The following is a 21252-nucleotide window of genomic DNA, read 5'->3' as shown; positions in this document are numbered from 1 at the left end:
TGAATGGTCTTACACAGTGAAGAAAATGCCAGTAGTGTCCCCTTTGGAATACACTGTAAGACACAAACTCTTCACAGTTTTGTCATAACACTTGGTTTCTTTGCTTGTTTGCTTTTTTGTTCACTTTCGTGATGGACTCTCTGTTTCACTCTCTTCCAGATTCATGGACGTTTCAAAGACTTCACAATGAAGTTTCAGTCAAGGCATTAATTACATAATTAATTAGCCCTTCCTTTCTGACCTAATATGAATTTCTAATGAGCAAGTATCATTACATAAATTTAAGGACATAAAGAATATTTCATTATCAAAAAAAATCTATCAAGTCAAAATAATTCTGATTCTCAACTCAAATCCTGGCAGCCAGCAGAAAATTTAAACTCAGTCATTTTTTGAGCCTGTCAACCCAGAGTAGTAAAAATTTCCCTGGATCTTAACGTATTGCCTAGGGTTTGGCAGAACCATGCTTGTTAAAGATTTGAGGCTAAACTTGTTACTTCAAGTTTACTCATGACTCCAGGAAGCATAGTTAGTTCATTAGAGTACTATGGATCTGATTTGAGGTGACATGCTTGAGGAAAGAGAATCTGAGACTGAGAACTGCATAGATATTCTACTCACATATATTAAAAGTGTGTGTGTGTGTGTGTGTGTGTGTGTGTGTGTGTGTGTGGTGTGTGTTTCATTCTACGTTCTCTACATCCTGGCTAATTACTATATTTTCAAACAAATATTGTTTATAGGACATTTACAATAATATACATGTTAAATAATGAGGTCATACTCTTAGATATAATAACAATAAATCTTAAATTTTAAATTTCTTTTTTTTTTTTTTTTTTTACTGACTCCACAACTCATTTCGGGATATACGTCTTCTCTAAGTAGCACTTTGTTGTTGAAAATAAAATAGTATATATAGCAGAGACAATACCCTTTGGTATGGTAAATATTGACTATAAGGTAAACTCGATTTTTTTCTAAAATCTAATTTATTGAGAGGTCTAGGCTGGCATTTGGTTTTTAAAGTACTGTATCAGGTGCTAAACTGAACAATCTTCTGTGTTAACGATGGAGAATAAACTAGCATTACTGTATTTATTAAAAGATGCAGCATTAGTCTCTAATCCCTCTGTAAGAGACTTCTATGAATAATTTCAACTTTCTGTGATTTTCAGCCATTTTCTGCTAATCGGGTTTATATACTGATTTTCAATTTATATTACTTCACAAATGGGTACTGTAATACATTCTAAGTTTCTCTAAGTTAATATTCTTTTAATAGCAAAATTATTATGAATAATCATAAGCAACACATATTGGGCACATAAATACTATGTTCTAGGCACTACTATAAGTGCTTTATACATATAACTCAATTCTCATTCTATTCTCAAAATTACTTGTGAGGTAGGTGTTATTAACTTTCCCATTTTAAAATGAGAAAACCCAATCACAGAAGAAACTAAGACATATAATACCAAATAGGGTTACAGATAGCCAGATCCACACCTAGATATTAAAAAATATATATTTGTACCTTTACATTTCTGCTCCTAAAACTTGTAACTTGAGTTTTACCCAGGTTAATTTGGTGTCATCTACTTCCACTGTGACTATTTTCTGTCCTACTGTGAGACAGTGTCACTGTGGCTTATACGTCTTCATTCTCAAAAGTATTCATGGTCTTTCTAAACCTTCTTCCCATCCTTACTCCAATTCTTGCTTTTCATTCTCAACCTCTTGGGTTCTCTGTTCCTGGCTTTTATACTCTGACTAGCTGGGATACCTTGGGGATCCATGGATTGCAACAATATTGATTTTTTCTACTGAGGTATTTTAAAAATACAAAATAAACATTTTGTGATTTCTCACTTTTTGGAATTCCTTAGTGGATCTTTCTGAATAGCTTATATCTACTCTTATGCCTCCATTAAACTTGCCTATCCAATATATGAATATATAAATTAAAAGAAAGACTATTATGATTTATAATTGTCTCTACATTGTTAACTAATCTATTTATTAGAAATACTTTTCATATGAATATGACTATAACTTTTTCAGATGAAAACCACATTTATCTGAAAGCCAACATTAAGGAAAAAATTGCATTTTTAGTAAGGCCTTGTTTGTCTACCGGTCACTTAATTCTACTCATTTGTCCACGGACTTCTTTTATTCCATTATAGTTCTTAGTAGGTAGGAGCCAATGATAGTTTGAGCTGAAATTCTCATATTAAATATATTATATCTTTTGTTCCCAGCAGAGACTAGAAGCTCTGAATACTGTCATATAATGCTTTAATTAAGGTAAAGGTTCTTAGGCGAACAAATGGTGTTTAATCTCTTAAAAAGAATCATGAAAAAAAATTAAATTAAATTCAGGTTTATGATTTTATAAATTGTTTAGCCCTACTTCAGACATTGATCTATTCTGTTACTAAAACATGTATAATCTCTTTTTAGTGAGAATAATAAAGAAATAATTATGGAATATGATTATATGATTTTTAGTGAGAATAATAAAGAAATAATTATGGAATATGATTATATGAGAGGTTCATAGTAATAAATAAATTAAAACCTAAAGATTCTAAGTATGATAACAGATGGGTAAATAATGAATCCTTTGACTAGAGTATCCCATTAATAATGAATCCTTTGACTACAGTATCCCATTTTCTAAGGAATTTTGAATCTGAGTACAGAACTGTATGTTTGAGTAACTTTACAGCATGCCATACTCTAAAAGTAGATTAAAAGCATAAAAAGGTAAATACATATAAAATAAAACTGAGCAACAGTCCATGAAAAAATAATTTTTAAAAAATTTCTCATACACCAAGTATATGCATAGTGTACTCTAGTATTAAACATAAATATTTCCTATTTTCATAGAAACTAGCTAGATATGTTACCAGACTAAACTTTACTATGTTTTATGTAGAGTTATTGGAGTAAATGTCCAGAGCAACAGACTACAACCTATTAGTAGGAACATCTGAATAATACTTTCAAGAATATCTGCACGCAAAAGTATTAATACTGCTGAAAGCAAATGTATTTCAGAGTAAATTATAATTATCTGGACCTGCTATACTTTCTTGTTTCCATTTCTAATTTCTCTAATGATTTTTCTTCAAACTCTGCTTAATTTGAGTTAGGGCCCACTTGTCATAGTCTCCCATGCCTGCCTGTAGGCACCTCATTTTCACTTTACGTCCTTCCACGAAAAGTACATTTGAAAATACTATAAGACTCTGCAGGAAGTCTGTTCCTTTATTTCAGTGTAGTTCTCTGCTTTTGAAGCTGATTCACAGTTTTTTGTAAAGTTTTAATTTACTTAATTGAAGAAACTATTGCATATAACTTACATGCTAACCGAAGATGCATATATTTGCATAGTGGGATACTGTTATCTATAGAAAACATTACTTTGCTTAAATTTAATTACAAAAACAAACAAAATCATACTTATATGAAGGAGACTCATGTTTTATATATAACAGCTACATTTTAGAAACATTACTATAGTCAATTATATTAAATTACAGTCAAAGATAAGTGTTAGGGCATAAACTATTTTATTTGTGAATTATTAAGGGCAACTAATTTGCTCTCTTTCTCTTAAACATAACCCGACTATTGCTTTTTGGCTTTTCTTCTACGCTGTACAGAAGTTATAACGCTTTACTGGTTAAATATAGTAATATTTTTTCATGTTTCTCAGTTTAGAAAGGCTTTCTACCTCTTAAGATTATACATATTTACTAATTTATTCTTACATTACATATTTACTCATAATTTATTTATATATTAGATCCCATTATTCAAATTTATTTATTCTAGCATATTCATAGAGTTTTGCAACTATCACTAAAATCTAAATTTAGAAAACTTTCATCACCCCAATAAGCAACACTGTATCCATTAGCAGTCATTCTCCTTCCCTTCACCCTCAGTCCTATGAAACCACGAATCTACTTTTGGTCTCTACAAATTTGCCTATTCTGAATATTTCATATAAATAGACAATATAATATGTGGTCTTTTGTGACTTCTTTCACTTGCCATAATATTTTCAAAGATTATCCATATTGCGGCATGTATTAGTACTTTGATCCTTGATCCTCTTTATTGCTGAATAATGTTCAATTATATCAATATGCCACACTTTAATTATCCATTTATCAGTTTATATTTATTTTGGTTGTTTTTACTTTTTGGCCATTATTATTATAGTCTGCCACATATAATTTTAGTTTTTGGCATTACCCAACTACAAGTTTTAATGTGTGTGTGTGTGTGTGTGTGTGTGTGTGTGTGTGTGTGTGTGTGTATTTCCCTTGGATGCTGGGAAACTCAATGTTTTGAGAACTGCTGAGTCTCATGGAAACTCAATGTTCACATTTGAAGAAATGCCAGACTATTTTCTGAAGAAGTTTTACCATATTATATTCTCAGTAGCAATGTGTGAAGTTTCAAAATTCTACACATCCACACTAACACTTGCCATTATCTATATATCTGATTATATCCATCCTAGTGGTATAAAAGGATATCTCATTGTGGCTTGATTTACTGTTCTCTAATGGCTAATGATGTTCAGCATCATTTTGTGTGCTCATTGGTCATTTGCATAGCAACGTTAGAGAAATTTCTTTTCGAAATCTTTTGCCTGTTTTAAAATTGAGTTATTTGTTTTTTGTTATTGAGTTATAAGTTGCAAGTTGACAATGGTAAAAGAAATGGTGAGAGTTGAACATATTGTTTTATTCCTGATCTCCAGGAGAAAAAAATTTTCTTTGTGTTTACCCTATATAGAGTTTGCTGAGTTTCTTGGATGTGTAATTAATGCTTTTTGGCAAATTTAGCAAAATTGAGCTACGATTTCTTTGAATTTTTTGTGCCTCTTCTCTTTCCTTTTTTCCTGATATTCACATTACATGGATGCTAGTGTTGCTAATGATGTCTCACAATTCTCTGAGTCTCTTTTCATTTTTATTTTTTTCTCTTTTCTTCAGATCATATAATCTTTATTGATCTATCTTGAAGTTCAGTGATTCTTCTACAACCTCAAATTTATTAACTCCTCTAGTAAGCTTTTCATTTCAGTTATTATACTTTAATTCCATATTTTCCATTTTTGCTCTTTTTAAGTTATTTTTATATTTTATTGATATTCTATGTTTGATGGCATAGTTCCTTAAACTCTTTAGACAGTCTCCTTTGGTTCTAAGATATTTATAGTAATTGCCTTGAAGTCTTTGTCTGCTAAGTCCAATATCAAGGCCCCTTCAAAAGCAGGTTCTATCACATGCTCTTTTTCCTGTGTATGGGTCACTCTTTGTTTCTTTGCATTTTTCATATATCTTTGATGAAAATTGGATATTTTAGAAAACATTTTGAAGAAAATTATAGATACTGATTTCCCCAAAGTACTGATGTTGTAGTTGTTATTCACATGGTCATTTACTTGTATAGTGATTTAGCTGAACTAATTCTGTGACGTCAAGATCCCAGCAGAGTGCAGCCTCCAGTATCTATGTTTAAATTTTTTTCTTAATGTTTTCTTTTAGCCTGACTATACAGGGGGTCACTCCTGAGTTGTTTTTTGTTTTTTTTTTAAATCTACTTATTGGTCAAAGGTTATGTTTAAACACTCTTAGCCAGTTAGTTTTTAACTTTTTTACCATTAGGTACGTGTGTGTGTGTGTGTGTGTGTGTGTCTCTCTCTCTCTGTCTCTCTCTCTCTCTCTCTCTCTCTCTCTCTCTTTTGTAGGCTGCTATTACAGTTTGATGAGTATGTTTCTGCCCCCTATCCCAAACAGCTAGGTCCTAGTAGTTTCGGTTTTTCTTCTTTGATGACCATTGAGAGGCCTAATTGTTTGAAATGCACACAGTCTTCCAGACATACAGAGATCTGTGTGATTTTATTTTTAAGTTGGCTTTTTGGAGTTTTTTCTGGGTCAGAGTGGATTATTGTTTAACTAGTATTTGGTCAGAGGTTGTGCTTAGGTCCCTTGACAGAAAAACAGCTTCCATCATTTGTCAGTTAATCTCTGTACAGTTTTGGGGATGTTTTCAAGTCTGCCCACATCCTTTAATTTTAATGCAATCACTCGATATTGGGAATACAGAAAGTATGAATTATTCATTCAACACATATATATTGTACACTATTATATGGTAATTCCAGGAACTACTATAAATGCAGGAGATACAGCAATGAACAAAAAAGTCAACTACCTTGCCCTTATGAATCTTGCATTCTAGTGGAGGAGAAAGCCAATAATCAAAGAGTTGTTATGAAGGATCATTTTTTAAATTAATTTTTAATGGGGGGAGGTCTGTTGCAAAACTCTTACCTCGAAACCAGATTTTCTTGAGAAAATAATTTTCTTCATTTCTTCAGCACCTATTAAAATAACAAAACACAGGTCTGTCTTAATAGATTAAAATATATATATTATATTGTATATATATATATATATTATAGGATGGTAACGATATATTGTGGTAATCATTTTGCACTGTATACAAATATTAAATCATTATATTATATACCCGAAACTAATATGTCATTATATTTCAATAAAAATAAAATAAAATAAAATACCATAAATAGAACAGCAGTCATTTTCTTGTAATGAGGAATGTTTCTTAGCCCCTGTATGCTATTTCACACAACACTCAAAATGACTTTTTTTACTGTTGTTTATTCAGTTTTAACAATGAGGTTGATTTGGTGTTATGTTATACATTGGGAATTACTATTGGTTTATTTACATATTAGTTCAAGGCTTTATTCTCATCCTTCCCAAGAGTAAACCACAAACAAACAAATAACAACAAAAACACAGCAGGCTGACATTTCTGAGAACAAATAGCAGGTAGAAGCATAGAAAAGGTAGCTGAGTAACTCTACGTTGTTGTTATAGAGCCATACAAAGCCACTGAATGATCAGGCTAGCAAAGTCAATACAAATTCAAGAAGGGCATAGGGTTAGACACCCCAAAACCCTGTTGAGTCTGGGTTATTAATTGTCATTCAGGAAAGTGCTCTCATCTGGGAACCTATCTTGGTTTTACCATCCATCTCCTAAATTTTCACACTTATCACATATAGAAGTATTAAAACATCATCATGCCCTCGGTATGTACTTTTCTGTATAGAAGAAAAACTGAGAGATCTAGGGAAATATGAAGCAGTATATTATAATGTTTGATAACTAACTGTGGTGAGGGCAAGCACTGCTCTATGTTTCTTCCAGCTACATCCTAGGAAGGCTATTCACATCCCAAAGTAAATGGCTCCAGCACCCTTCCTTGCTCTCTATTTTGGTTGCTCACAGGGATTTATAGCCAAATGAGGATGGAAGTGATTTCAATAGGCAGTCTCATTGTCCTTGAATTGTTTGGAACTGTAGTTGTTTCTTTAGGCTGCTGTAACAAATTATTATACACTTGGCAGTTTAAACCAACATACATCAATTCTCTCCTAATTCTGGAAGCCAAAAATTCTGGAAGCCAAAAATTCAATATTAAGGGATCTGACAAAACTGGGTCTTTTTGGAGGCTCTGAGGGAGAATCTGTTTCATGCCTCTCCCCTGGCTTCTGATGGTGGCCTACAATTCTTGGTACTCCTTGGTTTATAGTACCACAACTTAATCTCTGCCTCTGTCTTTACATAACCTACTTCTCGGTGTTTCATTTTGCCAAATCTCTTTCACCTTTCTTTTATAAGGAAACCAGTCGATGGATTAAGGCTCATTTTAAATCTAGCATGATCTCATCTCAAGATCCTTAACATAATTACATCTGCAAAGACCTTATTTCCAAATAAGGTGACATGCATAGATAACTAAGGTTATCATTTTGGGGAGTCACGATTCAATTCATTACAAGAGTATTCTAATTTTTTCTTTTTGAATTATTAGGGGGAAACCTAGAGTCAAGGAAGGGATTGGGTTAAAATCTGGGGCTGTTTTGTTCCAAATTGATGTGGATGTTTCAAATTGATGTGGTTTTTCTTGATGGTATATGAAAACAAATAAACAAACAAAAAAGGAAACTAGATGCCAACTATTCCAAAAACAGTCATAGTCAGGAAAAAGCTGGATATCCTTTAAACTGATTCTTTTGATTTGCTAGTTAGTTCTTCCCTTCCTCCCTTCCTCCCTCCCTCTCAACCTCTTTCTGTCTCCTCTCTTTTTTTCTTTCTGCTACGTTCTCTTATTTAAAAAAAAAAAAAAAAAACATTACACATAGCTTTAGACAAGATACATTTTGTCATGCATTCCAAGTATCTTATGCTAGGTATAATGAAGCCTATTCATGAACTGCTCCATTCTGTTTTTATTAAATTCCCATATTGTACATATTCTTCCATGTCCTCCATATTATATTCTCTCCAATCATCTTAAAGTCTTAAAATATTAATTTCTTTCTTTCCTTTTTTATCAACCTCATCTCATCTTTCAGCATGTTCTAGTCTCACCCATCTTAAAAATCAAATTAGTTAAAACTAGCTGCACTATATAGTTTCTCTATATTTTTTAAATAATATAGTTTAATCCTATACATAGTTTAATATAGCTTAACTAATTAAATAAATATAGTTTCTCAACATTTAAAAAAAAACAGTTTGCACATCTTCTTTTCTTGTTCTATGCCTCCCAGTCATTCACTATTTCACAGTGGTCTGGATTGCTATGTGTTTACTCTGTAAAACTACAACTACTAAAGTCACTATCAATATCTGCTTAATCCAATGACTCTTTTCCAGTCCTCATCTTAGTTCATGACAACATTCAAAGAATTTTAGTTAATATTCTTTTTTAAATACTCTCTTCCCTCAGTTTCCATAGCATTAAAATAATCATAATAATCTCCTATTTTCTTTCTTATTTGCTTTTGTTGCCGTCTCTTCTATTTTATAAAATATTGGGGTTCATTTCAGCTTTCAACTCCTTTGGGCTTACATGCCATTTACACATTGATAAGTCTATAACTGTTTTCACATCTCATTACCCTCTCTATATTCTAAATGTATATCAAACCACAACCTTGTAATCTCTACTGAAATGTAAAATTCTCATTATTACCACATCTTTTTTCTTCTTCAGTCCTCTCCCATTGCAGTAAATGTAATCACCATTACCCCAGTTATTTGTGCCAGAATCCCAGAAGTCATCTTCCTTTCACCAAAACCTTTAACTGACATCTTTCATTGATCACATTCAATTAATTACCTAGTCTTGTCACTCTCTACTCTGAAGTAAATCTCAGATCCATTCAAACCACTCCATCATCACTGACAGTACATCTTAGTTTCAGGCCTTATCTTCTCTTACCAGCACTCGGCAATAGATTACAGAAAGATCTATCGAGCATTCCTTCACCATAACAGAATGATCTTTTAATCATTTAAGTTGTATTTTGTTATTTCTGAATTGAAACTTCTTTCTTTTTATTTCTCGCAACATAAAGTTCTCTAACATGACTTCTGAGGTCCTGTATCATGTGGAGCTTAACTGCTTTCCCAGTATCATCTTCCCTCCCTGCTGCCTTGTTTACTACACTCCAACTACACTGGCCTTCTATTTCTGAATATGCCTTGTCGTTTCCCACTTCAGAGCCTTTGCTTGTGTTCTTTACTCTCTCTAACACATAATTATACCATTCACTCTTTGACAATAAACTCTTTCTTATCCCTTTCAGGTCTCAACTTAAATGGCATTTACTCCAAAAGGCTATCCCTGAACACATTTTGCCCCATTTCTTATCACACCCACCAATTCTAGCCTATTCTTCATTATATACTCATAGTATTTTAAATTTTACACTCATATCTATGATTAAGATTATTTTTGTGTGATTTACTGAATGCTATCTTCTGAACTACTGTATTATAACTTAATAAAGAGCAAGGCCATGGCTGTATACTCCACCTCTGTGTACCCAGTGCCTGAATAAGTGCTTAGGATTTATTTGTTAATTAAGCCTATATTTCTCATTTGTCCCTCTCCAGAATGTCAGAGTGCACATGTAATTTTCTCAATAAATATTGGTAGAATTGTGTTTATTTAAATGAAAACATAAATCGAAACTATCCTATACTAAGAGTGATTGGAAATCCAAATAAATGATTCATGTCATTTCGGACCTTACAGTTTAATTTGAAATGTAAATATTCACAGAAAACACTTGGGAATCAATTACCTTCAATATACCATCAAGTGAAAGATATAATGCACACTACATTCCGGTGGTAAAACTGAGAAGAGTAATCATTTCTTCCAACCCAGGTCACTCCAACGAGCTTACTATATGACTAAAATAAACCATGAAAACAAATAAAACAATCTATAGAAAAGAATAATTTGTGTTGCTTTTTTTTTTTTTTCAGACTAAGTTCACAGCTGGCAAGTTCTATATTTTAATAATATTGCTAAATTTTGCTTCTGGTTACATATGCTTTTCTGCACCCTTTTACATACAGAACATTTATTATTCTTAGGCACACAATGTCACAGCAATAAAGAGTAGGCCTACTTAATTAGTTAGTACATTATACTGAAGAAGCCATGGGCAAATATTTGATCCCTTAAGCATGTCAGGTGAAGCCCTTTAATTCATCATCATAAACTGAATATCCAAACTGGGTCACCTTCCGTAAAAACTCATGCCAGAGGTAACCACAGAGACTTACAGTTTCATTGTTTTTATACAATGATTATACAACAGAGGAACCAGACACAAGCATGTGGCTAGACAAATAATCAGTAAAAATCTACCATAAACGCAGGAGTAATATCTAAGATAAAAATTATTTCAAGCAGGGAATTTGGTTCAGAAAATAATGCTGTTAAAAATATAGAACTGGCCTGAATTGGTGTATGTGATCTAAATTATATCAAACATACCAGTGATTAAAAAGATATTTTTATTACCAATTAGGGACCATATCATTCTAAACTCAATTAAAATTTCAAGAAAAATTCATGAGCAATAGCAACTTTACCTGATAGACAGAATTAAAGACTTTGTAAATAACATGTATGTAGTATGTATGTGTGTGTTTGTGGGTGGGTAGGTGGTGGTATTTGACTAATTAAAATACAACTTGAAAATAGTATTTATTAGTTAATATTCTATGTAGTACACAGAATGGTAGGCAATTCTGAAATATTTCTGTATGTACAACTGTACACTCACTTGACTTCATCTCTTACAGATTGAGAGATGCACTGTCTAACATGCATCAATAGCCACAGGCCACAAAGATATGTAAAATTATATTTGAATAAATTAAAAATTTAAAATTTTAAAAGTCACTTCTTCAGTCTCACTAGCCACATTTTAAGTGCTCAAGAGCTACCTGTGGCTAGAGGCTACAGTATCAGACAGCACAGATATAGAACATTTCCATCACTACTGAGATTTCTATTGGACAGCACTACCTTAGAGATTATCTATGCAGAATAATTACATAAATTATATATAAAATCCTCTGTCTTATATCAATACTCTCACTTTATATAAATATCTCAGACTGTTAAAAGATTCCAGGAAGTATAAAACCATACATGTAATTCAAATATATATACATATATATTTTTATATGTGAGGCAACCCTTGGTTGACCTCGTAGATTGCAAGGACCTTGTAAACTTACGATCCCTTATTTTTTATTTTTTTACGCCTACAGCACCTCGTCTTCCTAGGTGGTCTCTCATCCAAGTACTAACCAGGCCCGACCCTGCTTAGTTTCCGAGATCAGACGGGATCGGACTTGTTCAGAGTGGCATGGCCGTAGACCAAATATTTTTCCACACACATTTAAGCATGAACAATGCCCATAATGTACAAAAACAAATAAAAATTTGCATTCCCCAAAACACAAGTCATTTTCATCTAATAATAGATTTCAAACTATAAACAAAAATAAGTCTCTGGAGAAGCAATACTTATGACAGATTGTAGATTTATCATCTTTCCAACTTTAACACTTTCTTTTGATCCTTGAAATCATCTAAAAAACAAACTCTTTGTCCTACTTCCATATTAGCTTTCAGTGAGGAAATGCTGAAGTATGACTACTTAGGGCCTTATACTCTTTGTTGTATTTTTAATATACTCAGTGCATGCCAGGCTGCAATAGCTTTGGGCTCACAGCTCACCTACCATAAGGTTTCATGCATTTTATAATTTTTCTTGTTTGAGTATTATCTCAGATACACAAAGGTTTACTCTAAGGGAATTTAAAATATCAGAAATAAAACATGAATATATATTAATTTACTTCATGAACATATTTGGAATCACTCTAAAGTATAACATACACATATAAGGGGAACTGATCTCCCTTTCATTCAAGGGGTTCTGGGTCTACAAACTAGCACAGTTCGGGACTTGATTAAGGAACCATGACTCTGTGTTGGTGATTCAAGTTAGATTTTTGTTCACACAGCCTAGAACCTTTCCATTTATATGGATCAAGTAAAAATTCAGTAGACTGCTTTTCTTTTAGAGATACCAAGATCAACCTGCCAACATGATAAATCTCTGCGAATCAGACTACTTTTTATTTCCTTAAGGTCAAATACACTCTATATGTTTATTACACACATTACATTCTTAAACAAAAACATATCATATAATATTTTGCATCAACATCGGATAATATACAAACTTAAAAAATAATTATGAAACTGACTAGTAACAAAAATATTTTTCATTAAAAATTTTGTAACATTAACATATCACCATCATATAATACAAATAATAGTTTTAAATCTTAAGACTTTTGTACAGAAAAAAGTTTGACAAAATTACATATCTATATCCATAGATATATATATTAAAAAATAAAATGTCAAAAAAAAGGCATAACTGAGGGCTATAAAACTGGGTACTTCTTTGATTATTATAAATACTGAGAGGGAGAGGGAAGGGGGTTTAATGGAGTGGCCTGAGAGTAGGTGTCTCCAAACATACTTGTTAGACGCATCTGGCAAAAAGAAAATGTGTAGTACAAAAATAAATTTTTCAAGCAACTGTTAAGAAAATCATAAAGATTTTTTAACAAGTTGTAGTCAGTACGTTGTATGGTGGGAGTAGGGAGGGGATGTCAAAAGAGAATAAATGTGGGGGGATGTGTGGAAAGAAAGGAGAGTCTTCAAAACATTAAACATTTATTTTTGCCTTTGTGTTATCTTAATTGATATTGAGATATAGTTTTCATTTTCTCTCCCTATTCTTGATAGTTTATTATATCTATACAGTATAGCATGTAACATTTACATACTACTCTAGCATATTTACCTCTATAATTTAGTTTTACATTGCTTTTATTTATAATCAACATTTATCGTCAATCCTTATGCCACAGCTCCACCTATTAATTTTGGTTATCTAAAGTTGATTTCTCTAGTAGCTTCTTTTGTAATATTAGGTTATATCCCCTCCCCGCCATTGTCATTCAGAAAATTTAGATAATTTTTTTTTCTTATAACATTTTGGCATTAGCAATTCTTTTATGTTCTTGTTTAAACGAGTTTGCTAGGGGGAGTTGAGGGGTGTCTAGGTGGCTCTCTTAACTATTTACACTTCACAGCACTTAAAATAATGGCTGTTTGTGCAGCCTCCTCCACTATTCTGAGATCTGGGTTCTCTGAAACCCTGTCTCCACCTTCTTTTTTTTTTTCCCCCAAAACCATCAATATTTCTGCCTATTAAAGTGGGATTCTAATTCCAGCAGATTTTCCTCGGTTCAGTCCTCAGTCTGGAAATTGACTTTGGTGGGTTTTTCTAAAGCCATCAGGACTTTCGTTGTGCCCTGTAGTCTTTTCTACATTCACGCCAACTAGCAGTAATCCTATTTTTCTCAGTTTCACTACTTGTTCTCAGATATAGTTGCTGAATTTTGCATTCAGGAAAAGGTCTGCTCCATTTGGCAATGAATTTTTTTGGCAATTTCTGTAATCCAATGCTAGATATACCATCAGAATTCATTTCTCCTCTCTTTTCCAACTCTATTTGGCTGCAAAAGAAACCAGATAACTGTTTCCAAACAAAAAGAACTTGCCATTTAATTTAATTCAATTTAATTAAATTATAGTATATTAAAGTCAAATTCTTTGTTTTCTTCCTATCATTTTTAATTTTGTTTTTAAAACATTTATATATCATTTAATGGCTTTTTCCAAAGCCTAACTATGATGCTCAAAGAAATGTAATTTCCTTCTGTTGCCTATAGTCCAATTCTTCTCTCTTAAAGTCAAATTCTTCACATATATTTTCCAATTCACTAATTTTAGTGTCAATTATCTACAATTATACTATCTATATCTATTTATTTATCTATCTAACTATAAATCACACACATACCTTATCTAAGATTTCTATTTAGTACTTTTTTCAAATCTAGTTGTTTTTTATTATAGCTGGGTCCGCTCATATTTGTGATTTTATTTATTAATTTAATATTTAATAATTTAATAATTATTAAAAAATCAGACTAAATTTTTTGTATTCTATGTATTATTACTAGAATATCTAAAGGCTATGAGAGTCTACGTCTGAAAGTTTTTGTTATCTTTGATTGGAAGGTTGGCTGATTTAGCAGATATACTGGTGGTTACTTCATCCACGAGGATTTGCCTTTGTGTTTGTTTGATGCCAAAGACATTGCATTCCGAAAACGGTTTAACCATCTTTCTAGATTTCAGCAAAGATTTTCCACAGGCATCCCCCTCTTTTGTAAATGCTTATAAATCACCATGGTCTTTTTAATTCCAGATCATTTTAATGGGGAAAATGATCTTGATAATTTTCCTTACATCTTTAGAGCTCAGCAATAAATTAAAAGGTATAGTCATTTTTATCCCATTTTCCTTTAATAGAAGGCTCTTTAGTCTCTTTAGTGTGCTATACTACCTTGTAATTGTTCTTTAACTTTTTCTTTTACTAGATCATTTAACATGTGCTTTATTCGTATTTGAATGAATAAATGAAGGAATTCATATAAATCACATGGTTTATCTTCTCAACACTGATATCTACCGTAACTGAAATGCTGTCTACTGGCTCTTTTACCCAAAGCATTCAATGAGATTGAATAGATTTTGCTAAACTTGAATCTCTAACTTTTGTTTTTCATATTAACTGTGACAGAATCCTTGTTATTTATCATTACTTTTCCAAAAAAGCTTTTTATTTTTAAAAAATGTTTTAATTAATTAAATATTTTTATGGTGACATTGGTTAACAAAATCTGGTTAAGATTCAGCTGTACATTTTAACAGTAAGGTATATATATATTTACATTGTGTGTTCACCTCCCATAGTTATATTTCTTTCTGTCACCATGTATCTGACCCCTTTAACCCCACCTACCTCCCCCTCCCTGCCCTGACCCTCTGGTAACCACTTGTCCATATCCATGAGTCTCTGTAAAAAAGCTTTTTAATATTAGTCATATATTGGTCTAGACTGAAAACCATTCTGTTTAAATTCAATTTTGCTTATTTCTAATTTAATCCATTTTAAATGAATTGGCTTTGTTTTTAGAGCAGTTTTAGATTTACAGAAAAATAGAGCAGAAAGTATAGAAAGCTCCCATATACTTCCTTCCACCCCACCCCACCCCTAGTTACCCCATTATTAACTTATTGCATTAGTGTGGAATGTTTCTTACATTGCTGAATCAATGTTGATAAATTATCCATTCATGCTCATAGTTTAGGATTCACTCTTTGTGTTGTACATTCTGTGGGTTTTGACAAATGCATAATGCCATGTATCCAGCATTATATCATGCAAGAGTTTCACTGCCCTAAAAATCCTCTGTGCATCACCTATTCATCCTTCCTTCCAAACTTCCAGCAACTCCTGATCTTTTTACTACCTCTATTATTTTGCTCTTTCCAGAATGCCATATGGTTGGAATCATACAGCATGCAGCCTTTTCAACTGGCTTCTTTCACTTAGCTATACGCATTTGAGGTTCTTCCATGTCATTTTGTGGCTTGATAGTTCATTTCTTTTTATCACTGAAAATGTTCTATTATATATATGTACTGCTGTTTGTTTACATATTCATCTATTGAAGGATATCTGGATAGCTTTTGAGTTTTACCATTATGAATAAAGCTGTTATAAGCATTTGTATGCAGGTTTTTATGAGGACACAAGTTTATAACTCAATTTGGGTAAATTCCATAGAGCATGGCTACCGGATTGTATGGCTAAGACTATGTCTTTGTGAGAAACTGTAAAATAACCTGCCAAATTGGCTGTACCATTTTGTATTCCCACCAGTGAGGAAGGTGAGTTTCTATAGCTCCATATCCTCACTAGCATTCAGTATTGTCAGTGTTTTCAATCTTACTCATTTTAATAGGTGTGTAGTGGTATCTCGTTGTTTTACTTTGTAATTCCCTAATGACATGTGATATTGAGTATCTTTTCATATGCCTTTATGCCATCTGTATATCTTCTTTGGTGAGGGGTCTATTCAGATCTTTTGCTTATTTTCAACTGGGCTGTTTGTTTTCAAATTGTTTAGTGTTAGGAATTCTTTGAATATTTTGGATAAATGTACTTTACTGGATGTCTCATTTGCAAAATTTCTCCCATTCTATGGCTTGTTTTCTCATTCTCTGACCGGTGTCTTTTGCAGAGCTGCAGTTTTAAGATTCAATGAAGTCTAGCTTACCACTTTTTTCTTCCATAGATTGTGCTTTGGGTGTTATGTCTAAAAACTCATTGCCAAACCAAAAGTCATCTAGATTTTTCTGTTATCTTCTAGAAGTTTTATAGTTTTGTCATTTACATCTAGGTCTGTGATCCAATTTGAGATAAGTTTTGTGAAAGATGAAAGGTCTACGTCTAGATTCATTTTTATTTTTTTACATGTTGATGTCCAATTTTTCCAGCACCATTTATGCTATGTATCTATATACAATTTGCTACAAATAGCTACCACATTAATGCTTGTAAATAGTTTATTTGTCCAAAGAGATAAAATAGAATTGTCACGCCAGGCATATTTCTCATATTACATTTGACAGCATTAAGATATATTATTATATCAAGAAAGGGCCTTATTAAAGTATGTCAAACTTGCAAAATAGTTTAATATGTAAATTTAAGTATATTTTATGTTGTAAAAAAAACATACCTTCTATATTTCAAATTACGCTTTCTAGCTAATAGTGTTTTCCTTGGGGCTTGCATTCAATGAAAAATTAAGTAGCATTTAACATATGTAGTTGAAATATGTGCTTTACTGCACTGGACCTTTTTTTGTTCTAAACTGCATACATTACAAGGCATATAAATGTATAGAATTATGTTAAAAATGTTATTTAAAATACCACCTTTTACTTAGCTATGCCAGAAATGAAATACTCATTTCTTTTCCAAAAATTCATTACTCTACTCGTCAACTGAAATAATTGCTTCTATCCCTTGGGTCTAATAAAATAATTTAGCTCTTTAATTGGTCTTGTTAGATTTGAAGACCAGTGCCTTTTTGGGATGTGTGTGTGTGTGTGTGTGTGTGTGTGTGTGTATTTGTGTTAGTGGTGTGCTACCTGCTGAGTCATCAGCACAGAAATAAGACGTTAATTTCTTTCCTACTAAATGAAGCAGATAATCAGACATCAGAGGATGGCTCCTATGCTGTAAATAAATCTTGACAAGCTCAGGGAAAGCCCAACGCATCACTCAGTCCTATTCATGCCATCTGTCCACAAATTAAGTCAAAGTAAGGATATTAATTTGTTACATTTCAAAAGTTGTACTGACAAACCCACATGGACATTGTAAATAGCGATGGATAACTGAAACACTTTACTAATACTCCATTGAATCATGGTTATGGTTTTTGTAAACTTACTTTCCAGCAACCAACATGTGGAGACTATTTTTGACCAGATGCACATCTAATGACTATCAAAGCAGATGTCTCTCAAAGCATTACACAAAGGAATTTTTTAAAAATCTAAGTTAGAAGTTATATCAAATTCATGACATAAATTTATATCACTTTTATTGAAAACAAATTATACAGATGACTTGGGATGGCCATGAGCTTTTCAAGAAATTATATTTATGAATTATCTCCCTCAAAGAAATATGTCACGAGCTAGAATTAGGAAACTGTAAGGATTGTCTCCTAGTTTATAGGGATAACATGCCAGATAATAGAAAGGCAAAGATACAATTCATCTTCCTGGAAAGAAGACATCAGCAATGGGTTATATAAAATAGTCAAGGCCATAAGAAGGTTAGCTTCTGTCTGTCTTAGATTAAAAACAAATGTATATATGTGCGCATGGTATATCTGAGATGAACTGTATAATACTGTTTGAAGTTCTAATGAAAAGGTGACATTAATACAAAGTACATCATTATATAAAAAGTATCTGATAACATATTTATACAATTAATGTGATAACTGTTTGGATATATTTTTATTTCTTAGAATATCTTTTATTTTCCTACTTCTTTTTTGTAACTTTACTGGAAATACATAGTCAAGATACACAATAGTTTATCCTTTTTGCCCTTATTCTAAATATAGAGGGGCACACCTAATAAGATTTTCGTATAAAGGATCTCTTGCAACATATATTTCAGGTATAATGAAAGCAAGTGATAATTCACCTAGACATCTTTAGAGAGTAGTTCTGATGACTAATCTGGCATGTCAAACAATTCCTTTTCAATGTATCACTTTGGATAGTTTATGTAAAGTATAGACAATACTACTTTCATCTAATCCTTTTAATACCTATTTTCTTGCTTTCTTAATAATAACTTATTGATCTAGAGAAACCATACAATATTATTGCCATTTTACAGATGAGTCAACTGAGACTGAGAAAGTTTACCTGACTTGCCCTTGATAACATCTTTTTGGCCTTCAATCTGATGCCTTTTTCTTTATTCTTTTAAATCAAACAATGAATGTTCCAGCATATACAAACCTGAATAAATCTCTTAGAATGGGTCAGTTTTTGTATATGTCAGGTTAAAGTACCACCAATCGAGACCTGTGATTCCAACCTAAGATCTGTCTCTATTTTAAAACTGTGCCTTGTAGTAAAGACAAATAGTATTCTCACAAGTTTAAAACTACTTCAGGATTAAAAAAAAAAAAAAAGACTTATTTACTGTTTAGTTATTCTAACAATCACCACTGTCACCTACTGCTGAATGGTGGAAGGACTGTATCTATCTTAAGTCAGCATCAGCAACATCTGAGACACAACTTGATTTGGAGCAAGATTTAAATCTGTATCATTAATCTGAAAATACTAGGAGAAATCCAGGAAAGTATACTCCTTTAGTACCCTCATACTTTGTCGTCAACTTTTCTTTTGAAATTGTAAGGGAGTATCGCGCTCTAGGAGCTTTATAGAGCTAGTACCTGAATTAGCTGATATTGAGTCAGAATTTAACATATACGTTAAACCTCAATTAACCATACTCAATGTGCGAAATATGGTGAGCAAGAATTTAAGAAAAAATAAGTGGATCTTTAGGACTCACTCAAATTCAAAGCTGGTAGGCAGTTTTCAGATTTGAGGTAGGGATGAGGTTAAACACAAGAAGCCAGGTAATGAGTAAGTCACATGTTTTAAATGTATAAGGTTGGAATAAACCTTCCTTCTCCTCCTTGTTTAAACTAATGACAGTGTAAAAAATAGTATAAAACAAAATTTTAGCAATTCCATTTTATAGAAATTAAGGAGAGAGATAATGAGAGTATTAAGGAAACAATTTTCTAGAACCAACAATTTCATGACCTGCACCTGCCCTAAATAAATATTCCAGAAATACTGTATTGACTCATATGCCTTCTTTTCTGATCTTTCATTTATTCACTTCAATAGGAATGACTACTAAAATTTAAATTCTGTGCTTTGTTTATCAACATTTTTTAAGCATTGCCCTGAATTGTACTGAATGTCAATCACAACACAGAAACCAGCCAATGAAGAAAAATGTTAATGACAGTAATATGACATCAGTGAAATTCACAGGACTTGTCACTTGCAGGATTCAGTAACCCAAAAAAATTTACACCTTCTCCTTCCTCATGTGTTATTGTTTTTAACTATCTGCAGAGCTTTAGGTGCAGCCAGGAAAGATTTATTTCTGTAATTTACTTCAAACTGTTCATATATCTTTCTTAAGCCATAACAAGAGCCTACGCTGAAGCTGATTTTATGAACAAAGCCATATTCTTGTCATGCTACATTTTATTGTTAATATATAACACTTTAATGAAGATACATCGTAATTTTTTTTTTTTGCAAGACTACAAGATTTACTAGTTTTGTATTGTATTCTTGTGGAGCTGTATTTTATCTGATTGCTTTTTGATATCATGTCATCAAGGGGCTATTCAAAAGGAAAGGTGGCCTCCAATCTGGAAGCAAGAGGGAGGAAATACTGACATCACATTTTAATCAGCCCTTTAGTTTTTATTAAATATTTACCTAAAGTTCACTTAAAGTAGCAATATTAAAACTGTATGTTTAATGAAAACAAAATATATTTTTGGAAATGTTATTCCAAGGACAATTACTAGAAAAACATATAGATAGAATACTTTTAAATTTTATAAGGCAAGTGTATATGGATTTTGAAAATCATAGAAATAAATGTGTAGACATACTAAAAGCATATCATGTAATTATATGTGGTTTCAATTTTTATTGTATATTTTTGGTGTTTTAAATTTTTCTACACTGCACTGTACACATATATATTTATAAACAGAAAATCTATTATGTAAATAACACTATCGTTTATAGAACTAAAATTTTACTATCAAAAATGTTTTTTAATTGTTCATTATTTTTAATAGTTTGCAAACCAACTGCACAATATTCTGCTACATATTTAGAAGTGTGGTAGGTCCTTAAGATAGAGAAAGCACCTATATGACTTCATTATATTATTTTTGACAGCTGTTGTATTGTTCTAATAAACATAAAATTATCTGTACAATATGATTTTCCACCTCAAAAGATTATAGACTTCTTGAATACAAGGAATCTATAGTATGGCACTTCTAATTTATTTCCCATAAGATCTTAACAGTCCTGATCTATTGTCTGAAGTAGACATTCACTAGCTGGGTAGCCTTGGGTAAATTACTTAATCCCTCTCAGCATGTTTGCTTTGTTTAACAGAAAAATTAGGATAATGAACATACTGACCTA

At 32.0% G+C, this 21252-nt stretch overlaps 1 pseudogene; it reads right to left on the bottom strand.

Moving 5' to 3' along the window:
• Positions 1-11708: 11708 nt before the first annotated feature.
• Positions 11709-11827, bottom strand: LOC112472324 (annotated as a pseudogene).
• Between the last annotated feature and the right edge of the window lie 9425 nt (positions 11828-21252).

The sequence above is a fragment of the Pteropus alecto genome, unplaced genomic scaffold, assembly GCF_000325575.1.
Source record: "Pteropus alecto unplaced genomic scaffold, ASM32557v1 scaffold76, whole genome shotgun sequence".
In the NCBI taxonomy this organism is placed as follows: Eukaryota; Metazoa; Chordata; class Mammalia; order Chiroptera; family Pteropodidae; genus Pteropus; species Pteropus alecto.
The sequence above is the reverse complement of the archived record's forward strand: the minus strand, read 5'-3'. Positions and strand labels throughout refer to the sequence as shown.